Source organism: Ornithorhynchus anatinus, chromosome 8, assembly GCF_004115215.2.
Source record: "Ornithorhynchus anatinus isolate Pmale09 chromosome 8, mOrnAna1.pri.v4, whole genome shotgun sequence".
In the NCBI taxonomy this organism is placed as follows: domain Eukaryota; kingdom Metazoa; phylum Chordata; class Mammalia; order Monotremata; family Ornithorhynchidae; genus Ornithorhynchus; species Ornithorhynchus anatinus.
The window spans coordinates 17,227,293-17,246,791 of NC_041735.1; the positions used below are offsets into that span (position 1 = coordinate 17,227,293).

At 42.1% G+C, this 19,499-nt stretch overlaps 1 long non-coding RNA gene and 1 other non-coding gene across 6 annotated transcripts in view; both read left to right on the forward strand.

The window, feature by feature from the left end:
• Positions 1 to 225: 225 nt before the first annotated feature.
• On the forward strand, positions 226 to 363 carry LOC114813945. Its single transcript, XR_003761689.1, has one exon. It is a non-coding gene; the product is annotated as a small nucleolar RNA SNORA7 (small nucleolar RNA).
• Positions 364 to 14,482: 14,119 nt separating this feature from the next.
• Positions 14,483 to 19,499, forward strand: part of LOC103164817 — a 110,628-nt gene continuing 105,611 nt past the window's right edge. For 4 of the 5 annotated variants that reach the window (XR_003761505.1, XR_003761504.1, XR_003761511.1 and 1 more), the window contains exons 1-2: positions 14,483 to 15,179; positions 18,796 to 18,956. This is a non-coding gene — a long non-coding RNA (uncharacterized LOC103164817). The remainder of the gene's footprint in view (positions 15,180 to 18,795; positions 18,957 to 19,499) is intronic. The other variant, XR_003761506.1, reaches the window with a different exon arrangement.

Below are 19,499 nucleotides of genomic sequence, written 5' to 3' on the forward strand. Positions count from 1 at the left end.
TGCAACCCCTTTTTTCTTGGAAAAAAAAAATTGTCAGCCTCCATGTTAGAGCTTCAACAGGATGATCTTGCCTATTTTAAAATAAATTTCTTCTATTTTTAAATCTCCCAAGAAGGCAATCCTTCTAACTTCGTCACTCACTCATTTTGGCATCTATTGATGTGATGGAATTGTTTCTAATCCAATCAAGAGAATTAATTAATTAATCAAATTAATACTTATTGATCCCTCTCAGAGTCACACCTGGATAGTTTCCAGTACTCTACCAATCTTGGCTATGGGATGGAGAGTCAAGCAGAGGCCTACCCATTCCATTCCTAGCTTGGGCAGTGGCTAGCGAGTGGAAGACAATCTGCTACAAGTCAAAACTCACCCATGCTGGGCAGCAGTGGCATGGGAGTGAGTCGAGGGCGGAGACTAGCGTTTACTGTGTGGAAGGCGACAATGGTAAACCACTTCCGTATTTTTACCAAGAAAACCCTATGGATACATTACAGAAAGATTGCAGATGGCGAGTGGGGCATTCTGGGAGAGATGTGTCCGTGGTGTCGCTATGGGTCTGAAACGACTTGACGGCACAAGACAATAATAATAATAATAATGGTATTTGTTAAACGCTTACTATATACCAAGCACTGCTCTAAGTGCTAGGGTAGATTCAAGGTAATCAGGTTGTCCCACATGGGGCTCACAGTCTTATTTCCCATTTTACAGATGAGGTAAATGAGGCACAGGGAAGTTAAGTGATTTGCTCAAAGTCACTGATTAATGGAGGAGCTGGGACTAGAACCCACGACCTCTGACTCCCAAGCCCGTGCTCTTTCCACTAAGTTCCTAAACTTCAGGAGAAGCACTCTATTGGTTGGTTTCTAATTTAAACCCATAGGCTGCACTACATGCTCTAGTAATAGGAATACTTGCAGTAAAAGCATTTTTTGAACACCCACAATGTGCCGTGCACTGTACGTGTCTGGAAGCACAAAACAAGCAATTGATATACTCCCTCCCCATACATAACTTACATTTTAATGGGGGAAACAGATCTAAAAGCATTTACAGAGTAAGATCAAAATAAATAACTGAACATATATTTGAATAAAAATGTATGTAATACATAAGGATTCTGCATGGGTATAAATGAGGACATGCTGCCATTTACCCATGTTTAAAACAAGTGACACATTTTTTCCACATCCTTTTAAAGCCATTGAGGATATTAATGAGGGACAATGCCCCAACTTTCCCCTGCCACTTCCTCTCCAGGTTTCGCTCTGACACTTGAAGGGCAGAAAACACTTTCTGGCTGTGTGACCTTGGAAAAGTCCTTAACTTCTTTAAGTCCTCATCTTTGAAGTGGAGATAAATTTCTTCCTATCCTTTATCCTCTTAGGCCGGGCTAGGGACTGAAAATGATCTGATTATCTGGTATCTACCCCCCTGCTTAGCACAGTACTTGGCACATAATAAGTGCTCAGTTAATACAATCATTCCTATGTAGAGGAAGTAAACCTTCCCCAGAGAGATCGGGGCAAATGGAAGGGAGCAGTAGACACAGAGATGGGAAATCTGGAGTAAGATAATTATACCATTTTGAGAAAGCCAACCTCATCCCTCTCTGTCTCTGGTCTTTTTTCCCCTTAGAGACTAACATTACCATCTTTTGCCATGGTTCTTCCCAGGGCTCAGTGGGTGTGATGACACTTAGCTAATTCAAATTGTCAAAGGAGTTAAAGATTATTGGCCCATTTTAGTAAAGGATAGTGTTTCTAGGCTCCGAGGTACTCCTCTCTTCTGAAAAATCTCATTATGGAAAGGGGAGGCACTTCTGTTTTTATTCCAAGAACCTTTCCACCATGATATTAGCTCATTATAGGGTGTAATTGCTAAAGTCCCATGCAACTTCATTTTCACAAGGTTAATTCTCATCTTCGGAAAGATCCTTGCAAATATTTCTTAGCGTTCATGAGGTCATTCCAACTTGTCAGACCATTCTCTGTCTGAAAGTTCAGTTTATTAGCAATGGAAATTGGTGAAATGTCCTCTAGCAGAAAGCGACCCATTCTCTTTATTAGGACAACTGCACCGTAATTTTGGTTTGTGAGCAGGGGTTTTGGCTGTAAAATAGGGAAAACTCTCCCTAGATCTAACCTGATCACAGTCTTTTTTCTTAGAAGAAAATTTCACTGCAAAAACCTGTCTTGTCTTGTTTTGTTTTCCTGAGCAGGAAAACAACTTTAACTAAGCAGCAACAAAAGACATGAAAAAATGAAATTCCATTCTGGCTTTCCTGGTACTCAAAGAGATTGGTGTTTTGAATAGCTCCCTGAACTAGTTTTGGAGCCAGGAATGGAAAAGGTTGAGAGTGAGGGCAGAGTATTAATTAATTAATTAATTAATTAATTAATTAATTAATTAATTAATCCTGGTCCCATTAGGGTGCAAATCATTTAACTGCACAACAGTCAGGGTTTCCAGAGTAAATCATTCTCATTTCCAGTCTCGGGTAGTTGGCTGAAAACTAACATGTAAATAGCTGCTGTTATTCTGAAATTAGATTTCCCCAAGAGTTAAAGAATTAGACTAGAACCCAATCCCATCTTCATCTCCTTTCCCCTAAATTCAGGATTGTGTTCAAATCTATGGTTTATTCCTACAGCCTATTCCACTTCCTCATAGAAATGCCCATTTACTATTAAATGAATAGGAAAACGGTCTTCAGAGGATGCTCTCAGCACTGCATCTTGGGAAAACAGAGCAGAGTGGGAGAAGGAACCAAGGAAATCAAGATGATCAGAGACATGGAAAGACTTCTGAATGAGGAGGGGCTGAAACAATTAGAACTCTTTTGTTTGGAAAGTCAGAAGCTGAGTGGGGACATGATTGAATTTATAAAGTTTTGAAGGGTATGAATTGCTGTTTGCTAAATTCCATGACCCCAAGGTAAAAGTAGAGCCATTACTGCTTGAAGGTGGGCAGGTTCAAACACAAACCAAAGGAAACACTTCTTTGCCCAGTGGATGGCTAGTATGTGGAATTAGTGACCACTGAAAATGGTAAGAGTGAAAGATCAATGAGTTCAATACATTTTTGGATACATTCATGGATAAGAGTTTCATAATAAGTTACTTGAATGAAATTTATAACTGCAAAGGGAAAACTAAGGAGTGTTAGGTACATAAGCTGCTTCTTTTCTCAAGAGGTTGCTTCTGATAATGTGATCCTATCTCTGTGTGTAGGTGCAGCAGAAGAGTGAAACTGTCCATTACCCACTGGAGGCTTGTAAAGATAATTCTTTGCTATGCTAATGCATTTGCTAATTTTAAGGTCCATCAGTATTTTCCAGCCTCTTGGGTACATCAATTTTCCCAAAGCCTCTGTTTAAAGACCACTACTTTTCCTGATTTCCACATGCCAGACTGGAATAGTCCTCCACTGCCATACCACGATGTTTAAGGCTGTGCTTCACTATATCTTTAAATCATTTATTAGATGTTAGTTCATCCTTATTGGTTAGGAGAGACATTAAGGAGGACCACCATTACATGTTTCCTCCAAGCATCCCATAGCCATTGTCAAAGACATAATTTTGGGCTGGATAGATCATTGGTCTGGCTCAGGAATGGCATTTTAAATTCTTATGTTCTTACGTGAAGGGTTGCTATTGAGAACACACAAATCAATAGCTCTCCACATTCACAGAGAACCATATAGGAAGAAATGGGTTTAAATTGCAGTAGGAGTAGTTTAGGTGGACACAAGAGAAAACTTCCAGTACTAAAACATTGGAACAGCCAGTAAGGGAAGTTGAGGAATCTTAATAATTAGGACTCTAATAAAGCAATGGTCTGGAGGCAGGAGTCCAGATTGGGTGACTTCTTGAAGTCCAGTTTAGTTTTGTGATTCTATAATATTTGTGTATGCATCATCTCTCTCTCTCCCCCCAGCATATGTATATGTGTATATATACATGCTAATGCAGGAGTGACAATAGTTGCTGAGCCTTTAATAATGTTGGTATTTGTTAAGCGCTTACTATGTGCCGAGCACTGTTCTAAGCGCTGGGTTAGACACAAGGGAATCAGGTTGTCCCACGTGGGGCTCACAGTCTTAATCCCCATTTTACAGATGAGGTAACTGAGGCACAGAGAAGTTAAGTGACTTGCCCAAAGTCACACAGCTGACAAGTGGCCGAGCCGGGATTTGAACCCATGACTTCTGATTCCAAAGCCCAGACTCTTTCCACTGAGCCACGCTGCTTCTCTTACTGTCTGCAGAGCACTGTACTAAGTGGCTAGGAGGTTATAATACAACAGAGTTGGTAGACATCTTCTCTGCACACAAGAAGCTTACAGGCTACAGGGTAGGCAGACATTAAAATAAATTATGGCTAAAACTACTATTACTATTGTGTACTACTATTTCTATTATGTCTCACCCTGCAAAGCTGTGTAAAGGTAAGTACTCTGTAGTTATTGTGTTTTACCATTTAGTATTGGGCCTGGTCTGCAATTCATTCATTCATTCATCCAATTGTGTTTATTGAGCACTTACTATGTGCAGAGCACTGTACTAAGCTCTTGGAATGTACAATTTGGCAACAGATAGAGATAATCCCTGCCCAAGAATGGGCTCACAGTCTTGACATTGATGGAAATGCTCAAGCAGTGGGATGTAGCATTTACCATGGGTCTAAGTCTCACATTCATTAGAAAGGTTAGAAAGAACCATAGGCCTTTAGTTTGGACTGTTGGTAGATGCCACAGTGCAGCTATGCTTGGTCTGATAGTCTCTCTCCCAAAGGATATTCTGGCCTACTCAATTAAATTTTCTACTCCTTGCTTATTGTTGCATTGTCGGATAGCGTTTGCCTAGGTAACAGAATTTTGCGGCAGCATTTGTGTAATTATGTATTGTCAGTGAATGTGGGTTGTCCTGGTGCAGGCTGACACATTACTTTGGTTTTCATCACGAAACTGGGTTGATTGCAAAGTGGTTCACAATCATTTGTGTGATTTTGGGGGGTGTTTCTTCAGGGAAATATCATCCATATATAGTAACTTTCAAGTGAATGTCTCTAGAACTTTCATTGATCCTTGTAGCCTGTGAAATTGGAGGATATGAAGCCTCCAGATCTCCTGTTGCATCTTCCAAGCTGACTCTGCAGAATAAATTGAACATGATGAGGCCTACCGCAAAGCTCCGCTTTACTACGTCAGTAACAGGGAGCGGTTCAGAAAGGCACCCCTAAATTCTACTCAACCACCCATCCTGTTGTAGAGCAATCCTAGAATTTGGATGAAATTCTTGGGGCAGTCGTATTTACTAAACAACTGCCAGAACACTTATGTTTTCCTGTACCCAATGATCATGTCTGCTGTGTCATATCACGATGTGAGCCACACTGGGTTTCAAGGTGCATTAAGTCAACACTGGTCTTCCAAAGCCAGTCCAGAAGGGCTCAGGCTATGATCTTCCTGCTAGACTGTAAGCTCTTTGAGGACAGGGATTCTGTCTACTAACTGTATTGTATTCTCCCAAGCCTTCAGTACAGTGATCAGGACATAGTAAGTGCTCAATAAATGATCGAATGCCAGCAATGAAAAAGAGCGATAGGCCACAATAGTTGTGATCTAATCTTTAATCTTTTTTTTGAACATGGTGATGACATTGGCATCTTTGAAATCCTGTGGCCTCTCCTCAGGTACCCATACAATGAGGAAAAAGCTATATCAGTGCTTCAGCAGTTAGTCTCCTCCATCTTCACCAATCTCAGCAGGTAAGGGGGAAAGCAGGTAAGCAGAGTAGCAAATCCACCTGCCTGGCCATTTTTCATGGGCCATGGGATGGCTGCCACATCTCCACATATTAGTAGGCTTCCTGTTTTTCTTAGGGACTCAGTAGTGGAAGATGAAAGTATTGAAACCTTTTTGTCATCTCTTCAGGATTCCCTACTTGCCTGTCACAAAGCTGGAGTCACTTTCACTCTTCAGAGGGGCTTGGATAAAATGATTGGGCCATATAGCTTCTGTGATACTATTACTAATACTTTGGAAGGTACAGTGCTCTGCACATAGTAAGTGCTCAATAAATACTATTGAATAAATGAATGAATGAATATCTTCTGGTGGTTGTGGTTAAAGCAGCTGGAATCAGTTTTCCCATCACCAGTAACAAATGCCTCCATCAACCAAGGACAATATTTTCAAGTTTTACATATGTACAATTCTATAATGTATATTATAGAACTATATTATAGAACTATATATATATATATATATAGTTACTTACCAGGCACTTTTTCTGTCCTGCCACTATGTTAAGCACTGGGAAACAGCATGGCTTAATGGAAAGAGGACAGACCTGGGAGTCAGAGGACTTGCGTTCTAATCCTGACTCTCCCATTTGTCAGCTCTCTGATCTTGGGCAAGTCACTGACTTTTTCTGTGCCTCAGTTTCCTTATGTGTAAAATGGGGATTAATTCCTGCTCCTACCTACTTAGGCTGTGAGCCTCATATGGGACAGGGTCTGTGTTTAACATGATTGTGTTGTATCTACTCTAGTGATTAGTATAGTGCTTGACACATATTAGGTGTTTAACAAGTATCATAAATAAAAAGAGATATACGATCATTGTACTAAGCATGGTTCCCATCCCACTTGATATTCATTGTCCAAAAAGGAGGGAGAACAGATATGATGAAATTGTCCAGATGAGGAAACAGATACTGAGAAGTTAAATGCTTTACCAAAAGTCACATAGCGGGCACAGCCTGGACTAGAACCTGGATCTTCTAATTCCCAGTCCTATATTCTTTCCACTAGGCTTCTGGTTTCCCTATTGCAATTGGGTCAGGGAGACTTAGACACTTTCACATCTCCTAATAGAGATGTACTGAACAACCCAGAGAATGAATGAATATTTAACTCTGGGTAAATACATAATAATTGTCATGGCAACACCCTGCCACTCCATGGTTCTCTGCAGGAATTTAAATGTCACAGTTTCTAGAAAAGGAAATGCTACATGTATGAACATGGCTCAGGATGAAGTCAAGAGTCAATCATCCTCTCTCTGCACATGTAGAATTGGAAGCTGGGACTCTACATCTTTGGGGTCAATAGTCTGCACTTTGCAAAGGCTATAAATAAATGTTTACATAATCAGCATCTGAAAAAGTCTGTAAATACTATCCTCACTGTATTCACCTAATGGACTATAAAAGCTTCCAAAGGAACCATTATGATCTATCTTGTCAACCCTCACACATGCCAGAAGGGAACTTAGGATGCCCTTTTTCTTATCTATGGCGAATGAAGAGAAACAAACCATAAAGAACAGAATTGCATAAAATCCAGAAAGGTTATTATACCAGCTTTGTATTTTTTTCTCATCTGGAGATTCCTTCATGAGTAAAAACTTAAACACATTCTGTACCTTGGCATCATTTTTACCAAAGATGTTCCTTTGTGAAACAAGCTCCCAAAATATCCCCTGCAGATACACAACCCAAGGAGGCTAGATTGCCCCTTCTGCTCTTTCCAGCTTTGGATAAAGATGACTAGGTGTGCTAGATTTCCACTCTGCCAGAACAAGAGGAAATGGTCTTAGATTGAAGCAGGAGGGACTTCAGTTTGCCAAAAGAAGTAACTTACTGACAAGGAAACTCATTAGAAAAGGTTATTGAAGGAGATTTTTCATCTGGGCAAATGTGAACAATTCACATTATTCACACTACTTGGCTGGCATCAGTTCTAACCTTTGACAAATGGCCATTTGCCAGGTAAGTTTACGTGTCATCTTGCCTAGACTCAGTGAGGTGGGAGGGTCAAAATCTTTCCTAGCCTTTAGGAGGGAGACATTCTGAGTTCTGACTTGTTAGAACATGTCTACCAACTTTGTTATATTGTACACTCCCAAGCACTTTAGTACAGTGCTCTGCACCCAGTAAACCCTCTGTAAATACATTTGATTGAGTGATTGGTTGATTGGTGAAAAGTTGAATGATCAAAGACATTGTGACCGGAGAACTCTCACTCCCAATCAGTCAAAACCCAGACCTGATACATTGTCTATCTCCCCCTCTGCACAACTGGGTGTGTGTGGGGAGGGTCTCATTAACATAAGCCAACTTTACTCTGCTGCCTACTCTTGTGCCTAGGCTGCTGTTTCATTTTCTTGTGCTGGTAGTCATAATACTTTTATTAAGTGCTTACCGTGTGCGGAGCACTTTATTAAACACATAGTAGGAACAAAAATGACACCTGCCATAGGTCATTTGAACTGGGGCCATGGCCGGTGGACCACTGAAGAAAATCATGGGTCCATGCTCTATACTGAATGCCCATCGATCAAACAAAATAATGCTGTATGCTATGCAGAGCTCTGTACTAAAAGCAGGAGGGAATACAATAGTATTCGTAAAAATTATCTCTGTCCTCAAAGAACTTACAATCTAGTGGGGGAAAAAGACACTATAATAAAATAGAGATAGGAGAAAGTAATAGAGTATAAAGTTTTGTACATAGATAATGCTACCTGGGAGGGGGGACAGGGACAGGTGTAAGTAGGGAAGTGCTTGCGAGTCCCAGAAGTCCCCAGTAGTGAAAATGAAATGTGGGGTGATTAGAAATTAATTGAGGATGGCCTCCAAGGGTGCCCTTGTGTGCAGAGCCCACATTTAGTCCAGAGAGCACTACAAAGAAAGGAAAAGACACATTTCTGGCTAGTTGATCACGTAGCCAGTGGCTAATTGAGGCAGTTCACAGGTGAGGGAGGAAAGCAGCATGGCCAAGTGGAAAAAGCATGGACCTGGGAGTCAGAGGACCTGGGTTCTAAGCCCAGACCATGTCTGCTGTGACCGTGGACTGGTCACTTAGCCTTCTTGTAACTCAGTTTCCTCATCTGTAAAATGAGGGTTATGTCCTACTCCATCCTACTTAGATTGTGAGTGATAAGTATCCCAATAAGTATAAGCCCAATCATAAGTATCACTTGTATTCTACCCCAGTGTTTAGTATACTGCTTGGCACCTAGTAAATGCTTAACAAGTACCATAAAACAGAGAGAGAGAGAGAAGAAAATTTGGGAGCAGAACCTACCCAACTTTCCCCTAAAGGAGTGAAACACAGAATTTTTCTTCAAAATTTCCCTCTGGAAGAGTTGTACTCAACAACTCCAGCTTTCCTGTTGGCACTGGAGTTCTGCTTCAGAAGAACTCAGGCCATCAGGAATGAAGAGGACTCAGTTCATACACAGCCCAGTGGCCTCTCTCGTGCCTGCTCTGCCTATACCAGAAGGCCCGGCCAGCAGCACAAACCCCATTTTCCTCCTACTTCCTCCTTTCTCTCCTTGGGGCTTGCTTTGCTTAGGGATCTTCAATAAACGATTGTTCATTGAAAGCTTCAACCCCCTGGGGCTGGATGGTCCATTTCACCATTATCAGTCAGAGCTATTCCAGGAAATTGGACATGTAAGAATCCATTCTCAACTTTTAGATGTCTAGGCACTTCTGAGCCCTAGCCTGAGAACTGTTCCCCCACTCCCCCAACTCAAGTGTGGGTAGCCTAAATATTCTGAAAATACTGTGAAATGTTGAAATAGATCAGAAACTTTCCAGTTTAAGCTTATAGAATCATAGGGCAGAAAGAGAACTCACGTCATCTCATCCATCCCCCTGCCTACAGGCTCTATTATAGCTTTCCATCAGAGCCAACAGAAGTCTATTCTCTTCTCAATGATCTCCCCCTGATCATTTGATCCTCTGGTTAACCATCTTTGCTTTTAAAAAAGTTCTTCTTTAGAACTGACCTTAATCTCTCTTGCTGCAATTTACATCCATTTACTTTTGCTCTTTCCTCAGCGGCAAGACAGGAGATTTTACAATCAATCAGCCATATTTACTGTGTACTTATTTGTGCAGAGCACTGAACTAAGTGCTTGGGAGAGTACAATAGAACAGATCTGGTAGACAGGTTCTCTGTCCACATGGAGACAGAGTCTATGCTTCATATAATAATGCTGTATTTTCCTGAAAGCAGATTTAAGTGGCCTCTTCCTCTCCCTTTACGACACTCCCTCTCCCAGGTTCTTTCTACTCCTGGTTAAATAATTCTAATTCCATTAAGCTTGTCTCTTAGATCCTTTATGCCAGTCCATAGTAGCTCTTCTCATTGTTCTTCTCTCTATTGTACTTAAGGAGGTCATTATCCTTCTAGAACCTCTGGAACCCCGAGGACATCAATCAGAACCCGCTAATTAGAGCAGGAAATCCCAGTAAAACAAACTACCTTCCATTTTATACGTAATTCTTTTCTTCTGTTGAGGGTTGTGAATATCATAAGAAAACCCCTGCTTCTTAGGCTTCTGATCACCGATGGGTCTGTGAAATGTTGCCGAAGAAGCTTGAGACCAAAAATCTTGCCTGGAAGGATGGTGACTGCTTCAGTCTCAGGTGAGGTCTTATTTTTTCCACATGTTTGACTATATGGGGACAGGATGGGCAAGGGGAAAATCAGCATGCCTCACAACCCTAAAATGGTTTTCAATTACGGAATGCAAGTTTATGGGAGAAGAAAGCAGGTCAAAATGTCTTCAGACTCCTACTCTTCTAGCTGAGTTATTGGTAGTAACTTTAGCAGCCACTTCTCAGCTGTGTGACTTTGGGCAAGTCACTTAACTTCTCTGTGCCTCAGTTACCTAATCTGTAAAATGGAGATTAAGGCTGTGAGCCCCACGTGGGACAACCTGATTGCCTTGTATCTACCCCAGTGCTTAGAACAGTGCTTTGCACATAGTAAGCACTTAACAAATACCATTAGTAATATTATTATCCTTAGTGCCTTTAGAAGCCACAGTGATACTTAGGATAATCAAAGCAGTTAGCCCTCATTCTCCAAGCCAGAACTGGGGGAGACTAACAAAGGCAGAGCAGGGAATGGGAATGCTGAGTAAGCTGGAATGTTCCTGAAAAAAGATCCAGAAATCTTGACTCCAGGGCTCAACTTTAGCCTAATCTCAGCTCTGCCATTTGTCTACTGTGTGACCTGGAATTTATTCATTCAACCAATAGTATTTAATAATAATTATAATAATAATATTGGTATTTGTTAAGTGCTTACTATGTGCAGAGCACTGTTCTAAGCGCTGGGGTAGATACAGGGTAATCAGGTTGTCCCGTGTGAGGCTCACAGTAAATCCCCATTTTACAGATGAGGGAACTGAGGCCCAGAGAAGTGAAGTGACTTCTTTGCAGTCACACAGCTGCCAAGTGGCAGAGCCGGGATTCGAACCAGAGCAGTCACTTAACTTCTCTGGGCCTCAGTTTCCTCATCTGTAAAATGGTGATTAATTATCTGTTCTTCCTTCTTAGACTGTGAGTTTATACTGTCTGACCTGATTGTCTTGGATCTACCCCAGTGCCTAGTGTATAATACTAAGTATGTAGTACATAGTAAGCACTTAATAGATACCACCATTATTAGCCAGTGAAAATAGGTCTTCTGTTTCCAGAGGAAATGAGAAGAAAGCATCCAACCAGATCTCTCCCTACTACTTAACCTCACTCCTCACCCACTACAACCCAGCCCTCACACTTCACTCCTCCAATACCAACCTACTCACTATGCCTTGATCTTATCTGACTTGCTGTTGACAATCCCCTCTTGCCTGGAATTTCCTCTCCCTTCATAACCGACAGATTATCATTCTCCCCATCTTCGAAGCCCTATTAAAATAACACCTCTTCCAGAAAGTCTTCCCTGAGGATTGTCTCATCTCCCTACCCTGTTTCCCTCCCTCCTGCATCACAGAGGCACTTAGGTCCTTATCTCCTAATCACTTAGGTATTCAACCTACCCACCTTTCCTCTTATGTAGACATCTTTATACTCAGTTGTTTCCCCTAACCCTTAATTTATTCTAGTGTCCATCTTCTCTGCTAGATTTTGAGCTCCTTGAAGGCAGGGATGATGTCTCATAACTCTACTGTACTCTTCCAAGGGCTTAGTACAGTGTTCTGCATAAGAGTGCTCATAAGAACTATCAATTGATTAACAGGTTTACCTGCAGCAGTAGGGATTCAGGTGTTACATTAGAAAGACATTTCTGAGTGTATCCATGAGGGTGGAAAGAGCAGGCTCAGAAATGGGGCCAAATCTCCTTCTCTGAAGGTTGTGAAGAAGCCAGAGGCTGCATTTCTGGGATGGTTGAAGGCAGAGGGATGATCAAAATGCCTCTTGGGGGCATGCTCAAGGACCTTCTGGTGTTCTTTGGCTGGGCCCCTCTATATTATAAACTCATTGTGGGCAGAGAATGTGTCTACCAACTCTGTTATATTGTACTCTCCCAAATGCTTAGTACAGTGCACTGCACACAGTAAGCGCTTAATAAATACGATTGATTGATTGATAGGTAGGCCTGCCCTCCTGCTTGCCAACCAGGTTCAGTTTGATCCACCCAAGTGTTTCGGTCTGAACCTGATATGACAGGCAAAATTGAAGCTGGAAAAGCGTAATTAATCTCGGAAGTAAATCGACTAACTCCTTCTGAAGGAGTTTTGGGAGAGGGCCAGATTGTTCGGGGTCATTCCTTTTCAGTGCCTCCGTAGAGCGGGGAGTGACTGGAAAATGCATGAGTCCGAGAATCATGTTCTTACCTCTTTTATTCAGTGATATTAACTGGAGGTGTCTGTTCACATCAGGAATAGTAAATAATGAAGAAATTACCAAATAACCTCATGAACATTTCATGATTCTGTTAAATGTCTGGCTGCAATTAAAAAGGGCTATTCAACAGCTTGATTTATGAAAACTTCCATTTGGCACAATCTCCTTCTTCCCGGTTGTAACAATACCATTATTATTAATAAAAGGAGAGTTGAGGAACCTGCCTCAAGAGTGACTTAATCCATGCTATGCTTCCCCAGTGACCTTTCGAATAGTCCTTCCAGGCCTACCTCTCTGGAGCCATGTGATTTTTCATCCATTCGATAGAGGGTTCGTTGCTTCCATTCCAGGCACAATCCCTCAGGTCTGCCTCTCACACCAGCTTCTGCCCACAAGCTTATCTTTCTATTATTCAGTTTGAACTCTGGAATGCAATAACATCAATAACAATATTGATGTTGCTAATTACAATAATAGTTTCTATGTAATAATCTATTATGTAATATATATAACACAATGCAATTCCATAATAATAATAGTAATAATAACAGGGGTATTTGTTAAGCACTTACTCTATGCCAAGCCCGTTCTAAGTGCTGGGGTAGATGTAATTCAATGAGAGCAGTCAAAGTCCTTTCCCCATAAGGGCCTCACAGTCTTAGGGTGAGAAAAATCAAGTATTTAATCCCCATTTTGCCAATGAAGAAACTGAGGCACAGGGAAGTGGAGGGTTTTGCCCAAGGTCACTCAGCTGGCAAAAGACAGATCTGGAATTAGAACCCAGGTCTCCTGACTCCCAGTTCTGTAATCTTTCTTCTAGGCTCTGCTGTTCTCCAGATTTGGGGATTAAGAATGGTGTTCCAAGTTCTGTCATATCTCAGTTAACTGATTTAGCGAGAAGGAAGAAAAAAATCACTCGACTAACTAGAAGCTGAGACTTGGGGCCTTGCACGCAGCAAACTCACTCTATTCATTACAAGGTGATGCAGGCACATTTATTATTTTTGGTTCCCCAAGGTGACCTGGAGTCTTCCCAGTGTGTGGTTTGTTTTAATGGATCATGTAACAAGTCCTGATATTAAAGATCACTTCTCACTTCCTTCTTTGCTTTCTAAAGTGGAAAGCGGTCTCATTTAAAGCCGTAATCATGCATCTGACAACTTGGAATGGGATGGGGATGGGTGAGGGGAGGGGGTGCTATAGGGAGAAGAGCAGTTAGGTGGAGGAGGGCACCTTACAGTGGGGGGCCTGACATCCTGGCTGGAGGTACATGCAGGGAACCGTCAATAGCCATCCAGCCATCTCTGCACTTCACCCCTTCCTTCTTTCCTGGGCATATTTCCTAGGGCAAGAGAAAAAAAAAGCGGGCAAAGACAGGTCTTCAGAAATTGACACACTTTCTGCCAATATCTCTTCAGCCGCCTCTCCCCTGCACCAGCTTACCAAACATAGCCGGGGCCTCGACAGACCTCAGGACAGGGAGCACACCGTAAGCTGAGACACCTCTTTATTTGGCCAGACTAAAAATAGCTGGGGGTGGGTGAAAAAAAAAGGCAAAGTCAGGACCCTACAGGACTAGTAGTCAATGGGCTGAGAGAAGCGATTGAACTCCAAATACTCCCTGCTCGGCTGTCTGCAGCTGACGGGCTATTTTTTGCCACGGTTGACTAAATATGGTCAGGGAGGGAATGGCATGAAAAGAGGCCACTTGCCTCCGAGCGCATGTTTCAGATGCTTAGCTGGGTATATAAGCACTGCAAAGGTGAACTCGGCTTCTGATCAGAGGTTTCCCCTACCCCCCCCACCTCATTCTCTCCTCATGCCGTGCAGCTTCTCATCCCTCCTCCCTGTGTGTGTGTGTGTGTATGTGTGTGTGTGCTCTATGTTGCCTTCTGACCTCTACTTCAAGAAGACCCTGGGTGTATGGGGGTGGGGGTGCAAGGAGAGGGATTCTAGTGGTGGGAAGAAGGAGGGGACACCCTCTGCAGTTTCAGCCCTTATGCATTAAGGTGTGCGGCAATCCCTGCAGGCAAGGGTGCCTCTTCTTAACTCATGCTTTACCCTCTCTTCAGTCTGTGCTCTCTCTCTCTTTCTCTCTCTCTCTCCCTCTCCCCCTCTCGCTTGCTCCCTCAGTTGTAAGCTTTAAAGATCTCCTTCCCTACCCTCCCCCTGCTAAGCCTGGGATGCAGCAGGAGAAATTGAGTTGTAGTGGTATTTGTGGTGGTGATAGGGACTGGGAGGAGGTGGTACTGAGGAGGGGTTGGGGGAAAGAATGAGGGTTGCCTGTTCATTTTTTTTTTCTCCAAGTGAGGACTAATACCATTACTGGGCCTGCTCTCTTTTCCCTTCCTGCATTAGAGATTGGCTATAGGAGAGAGCTGATGGCTGCAGCATCAAGCGCATTATTACCTTGTGATTCCATGACCCTCCTCCATGCATCCCTAACTCTCTAAAGCTGATTCAGCTTTCAGCTAGTGCTCTGGTGACTCTACTGCTGCAACAGAATCTCCTAACTGGTATGTCTTTCTCTCTATCTTTCCTCTAACTGCATCAGCTCAGCTTGTTTTTTAACACTTAGTGGCTCATACAGGACTTCGCCGTCCTTCAAACTTGCCCAGGGGTTTAAAAGTGTGTGTGTATCTGGGTGTTTGTGTATGCGTGCATGCGTGTGTGTGTGTGCGCGCGCGTATGTGTGTGTGGGGGGGTATGCTTGTGCGTGTGTGTACATAGTATGGGTTTGATTTAATATGTGGGTGGGTTAGGAGTTTTTTGTTCGGCTCTGTGGTATCGTCTGCATTTTAAAAACTGCAGAGCAAGCAAGAGGCTAGGATGCTCTAAACTGAAATGCTAGAACTTTGACATGCAATCATTTTGCAAGGTTACAGCAGCCTTCGCACACCAAATTCAGAGATGTACTGGCTAATGACAGCTTGGGGACTGGGGTGTGCTTTTTTTATTATTGTGATGGGGAAAGGGTGGGAGGTAACAGATTCAAGACTCTAAACTATAACAGTCCCTTGCCCTTTTCCTCCTATCCCCCTTGCACCTCCCAACCCCCTTCCCTCCCCCCACCCACTCTGCCCAATGCCAGAACTGGAATGGGATTTAAACTTAGAAATGAACTTACAATGGTTTCCGTACTGCGGTCATTAACCATTGGAATGCTGATGAGTGGAGAAGGGTGACAGACATGAGAATGCTTTGAAAACCTACATTCAGGGGACACGGGGAACACCCTTGTTGCCAAAGAGGCTGTTCTTGTTCTGAAACTGGGATGAAACCCTAGTCTTTAAATCTGTATTCTGCTTATATACACTGGTGTATACTCACCAGACTATAGATAGATATGTTTGTATAGATATCAAATGGATGTATATCCACATGTGTGCATATATATATATATATGACACATATTCATTCATTCAATAGTATTTATTGAGCACTTACTATGTGCAGAGCACTGTACTAAGCGCTTGGGATATATGTTTTATGTGTATATATAAATATATATATCTTCATATATATAAATGCATGTGTTCTAAAACCACACACCTAAATAGCGCCTATGTGTGGCAGTGTGTATTCACCATCTGGATAGCTGGATATACTCGATTTTTATAGGGTGTCTCTGGTTTAGTGTGACTTCTACCAACTCGAAATGTAGTCTATTTTTGTGGGCATTTATAGTCTTAAAGCCTTGTGTAATTTAAAGGTCATCTCAATTCTTTGGTTTATTTGGTCCTTTTGATGGCCAGCTTCCAAACCATTTGAGGCCTCTGTAGATTTAGAACTTTTTAAAAAAGAAAGGTGAAAAAGTTGCATTTAAAAATCTGCAGAAAGCTCACATGGGTGCCTCTTGGCCAGGCACAATTTCAGAGTCATATGGACTACTGCCTTTTTTCCTATAGTTTAGGAGACTTTCTCCTGCCCCTCTTTTTCTTTGCTTGCCCCCAAAGTTTCAACCCACTAGATGAAATCTGTTAAAATTGAATCTATGAAGTCAAAGAGCCCTGGGAAGAGGGGAAAGGGCAGATGCTCTCCGCTGTTTCCACTCTTCTCTCCCATTCAACTTTGCTCCCATTCGCACAGCCTTGTCTTTCTGCCTTTCATTTGCTCCCCAGCCTCTGCACTTCTCGCTTGTCAAGCGACACTGCAAATTTAGGATTCTTCCTCACCTAGGCTTCAGCTCATATTCTCATGCAGGGTTTTCCCTGAGAAGGAACCGACAAACAGCTAAATCATTCCAGAGGCATGAGGAAAAGTTGGGTAACAGTAGCATGCTGTCTGAGTTGCCCTCTTTTTATCCTTGACTGTATGAAAATGATAAATAACAGCGACTAAATGTAAATGGGGCAACGGGTCCTTTCTCTATTCCATGTTGCCCAATCATTTTTTAAAGGGGCCCTCTTTTAAAAGCTTAATTCTCTTCTACTCCTCCTTCCGTCCTTCCCCTCCCCCAGCCCTGAAACTACAGCAGCCAACCCAACAGCCCATCTGCCACAACCTGGAGCAAAAAAAAAATTAAAAAAAATCACTTTGTTCATTTTATTCAAGAAGAGAGCAGCTTTGAGAACAGTCATAGGCCTGCCATATCACAAATTTAAGCTATAAACCAATTAATCCTGGAGATTAATTTGTTGTCAGAGACTGAGGGGAAACCGGGAGTGGGGGGCAATTATCAGGATGACTCTAGCTGTGCGTCAGGGATGGGGGAGATGAGTGAGTCCAAATTGAGCAGAGTAACACAGGTTTGAAGGCAACAAGACAAATAATTTTAAATGTCAAGAAGTCTTACCTGATTCCCTTGTTGAAATTTACCAAAGAAATTTTTGAATTTACAGAAACAAAAGAGACCAGATTGAGTTGAATCATTTTGTCAATGCCTGAGTTTTCAGATTTTCACTCTTTCCCAAATCCCCAGACCTCAGGCTTTATTTTAAAAAGGAGGTTTCACCTTTTCATTCATTCATCCATTCAGTCATATTTATTGAGCCTTTACTGTGTGCAGAGCACTGTACTAAGCGCTTGGTAAATTCAATTCAGCAATAGAGACAATCCCTGCCCACACTGGATTTACAGTCTAGAAGCGGGGGAGACAGACATCAAAACAAGTAAAACCTTTTCTCACTTTCCTCTAACTTCAGCCAACCTTTCAGATGGGGTTTGGGGTTATTTCTCCTAAAATCGCTTCTCTTTAGCCCCACATTTGCCATCTGCCTTTAATAATCAGCTGAGTAGGAACACTGAACTTCAGAGGTGTCCAAATGGATAGCTCCCAAGTCATGGTTCTGCTTAATCCATACTCTAGCAGGGTAAAATGGCGGGCTGGGGCCACTCCAGACTTGTCCGGAACTAACCTTGGTGATTAGAACTTTCTTTTTTCTAGTCTTCTTTTGTGGTAACAGAAGTTGACGGAAAACAGGGAAATATTTACTTCTCAAATCACAGTGAAATTTGAAAATGCAGTGAAAAAAACATCGATACAATTAAGTATTCCAAAGTGCTTAGTTTGCCACTTGCTAAGTTTACTTAAACCCTCTTTAAAGGGTTCATTAGAAGACTGTGAGAAACGGTAAAATTCATTAACACTAAGGCAGCCATTCTGCATTTGCCTGTAAATTGGTATCGATCCGCAGGGCTCAGGCTGGGGGGAGCAGTCAAACGAAGCAGGTGAGTGGACAAGCTAAGCATACCATTACAGCAGTGCTGAATGAGCAGTAGGTGCCCTGGATGACCTCTTGGTTTGCTTGATGCCTAAATCCTGCCCATAATAGTCTTCTATTCAGTACGATCATCATTTTCAGCAGTGCCACTTGGACCACATTGTTAGGGGAGCTTTAAAGCTCAGTGTGGTTGTGAGGCAATGGATGGGAAAGAGAGAGAGACACAAAGAGAAAGACAGAGAGGTTGAGAGGGACAGAGAAAGAGAGGGAGGGAGAGAGAGAGAGGGAGAGATGTGGAGGGAATGAAGGAGAGAGGAGGGAGTGAGAGAGCAAGAAAGCAAGTGACTGGAAGAAAGACACAGAGACTGAGGGGTGCTGGAAGAGTAACTCACTGACTTCTAGTCTGGCCTAAGCTCTCAGACATCTGCTCTGGCTGCCCCGATGTGCCTTTTATTTTACAAATCTGCAGGTAGATCTCAGCCATCCTCAGCGGTTCCGGAGTTCATCTGAATGAAAATTTTTAACAAATAAATGTTAAAAGGCAAAAATTTGCCCTTTCCGGGGCTCGCCTCTGTGAGAGGCGAGCTCTCATTTACTGTGACCTGCAGAGGAAACCTTGGGACTCACTAGGTAAGATCTTATATGTGTTTTTTTTTTTTTTTGTATCCTCCCTTCCTGAATCACCAACTAATTGACAGAAGAATTCTTTGTTTCTAACAGAAGAGTTTTCTAACCTCAGTGAATGAAGCAGAGTCTCAGTAATGTTCTGTAAACTATCACCTGGATGTTTGATTTTGGGATGGAATTAGGTATCACCTTTTCAGGAAAAAAAAAGAAAGGAATTGGTTTTGTGGTTTTCTCTTCTTACTTGCTTATTATGGGGTGGAAGTCGTTTGGGAAGGTCTTTTCTTTTTCACTTGCTTTTCTGTTCTTCTGAATGATAAAGATGAAAAGGGATGTGTGTGTGTGTGTGTGTGTTTGTATGTGTGTGAGAGAAAGTATATGTGTAGATGTATTCTGTGTCATTGAAAGTTTTAGGATTCAAATGAAATATGTACTTTTCTGGGAAATGGAAAGATTTTTTTCTACCCCATTTATGGCAAAATGAGGTTCTGTCAGTGAAAACTGCTAAATTTCTCTGACTTTTTAATGTCAAATGTATTGTCCTTCTCC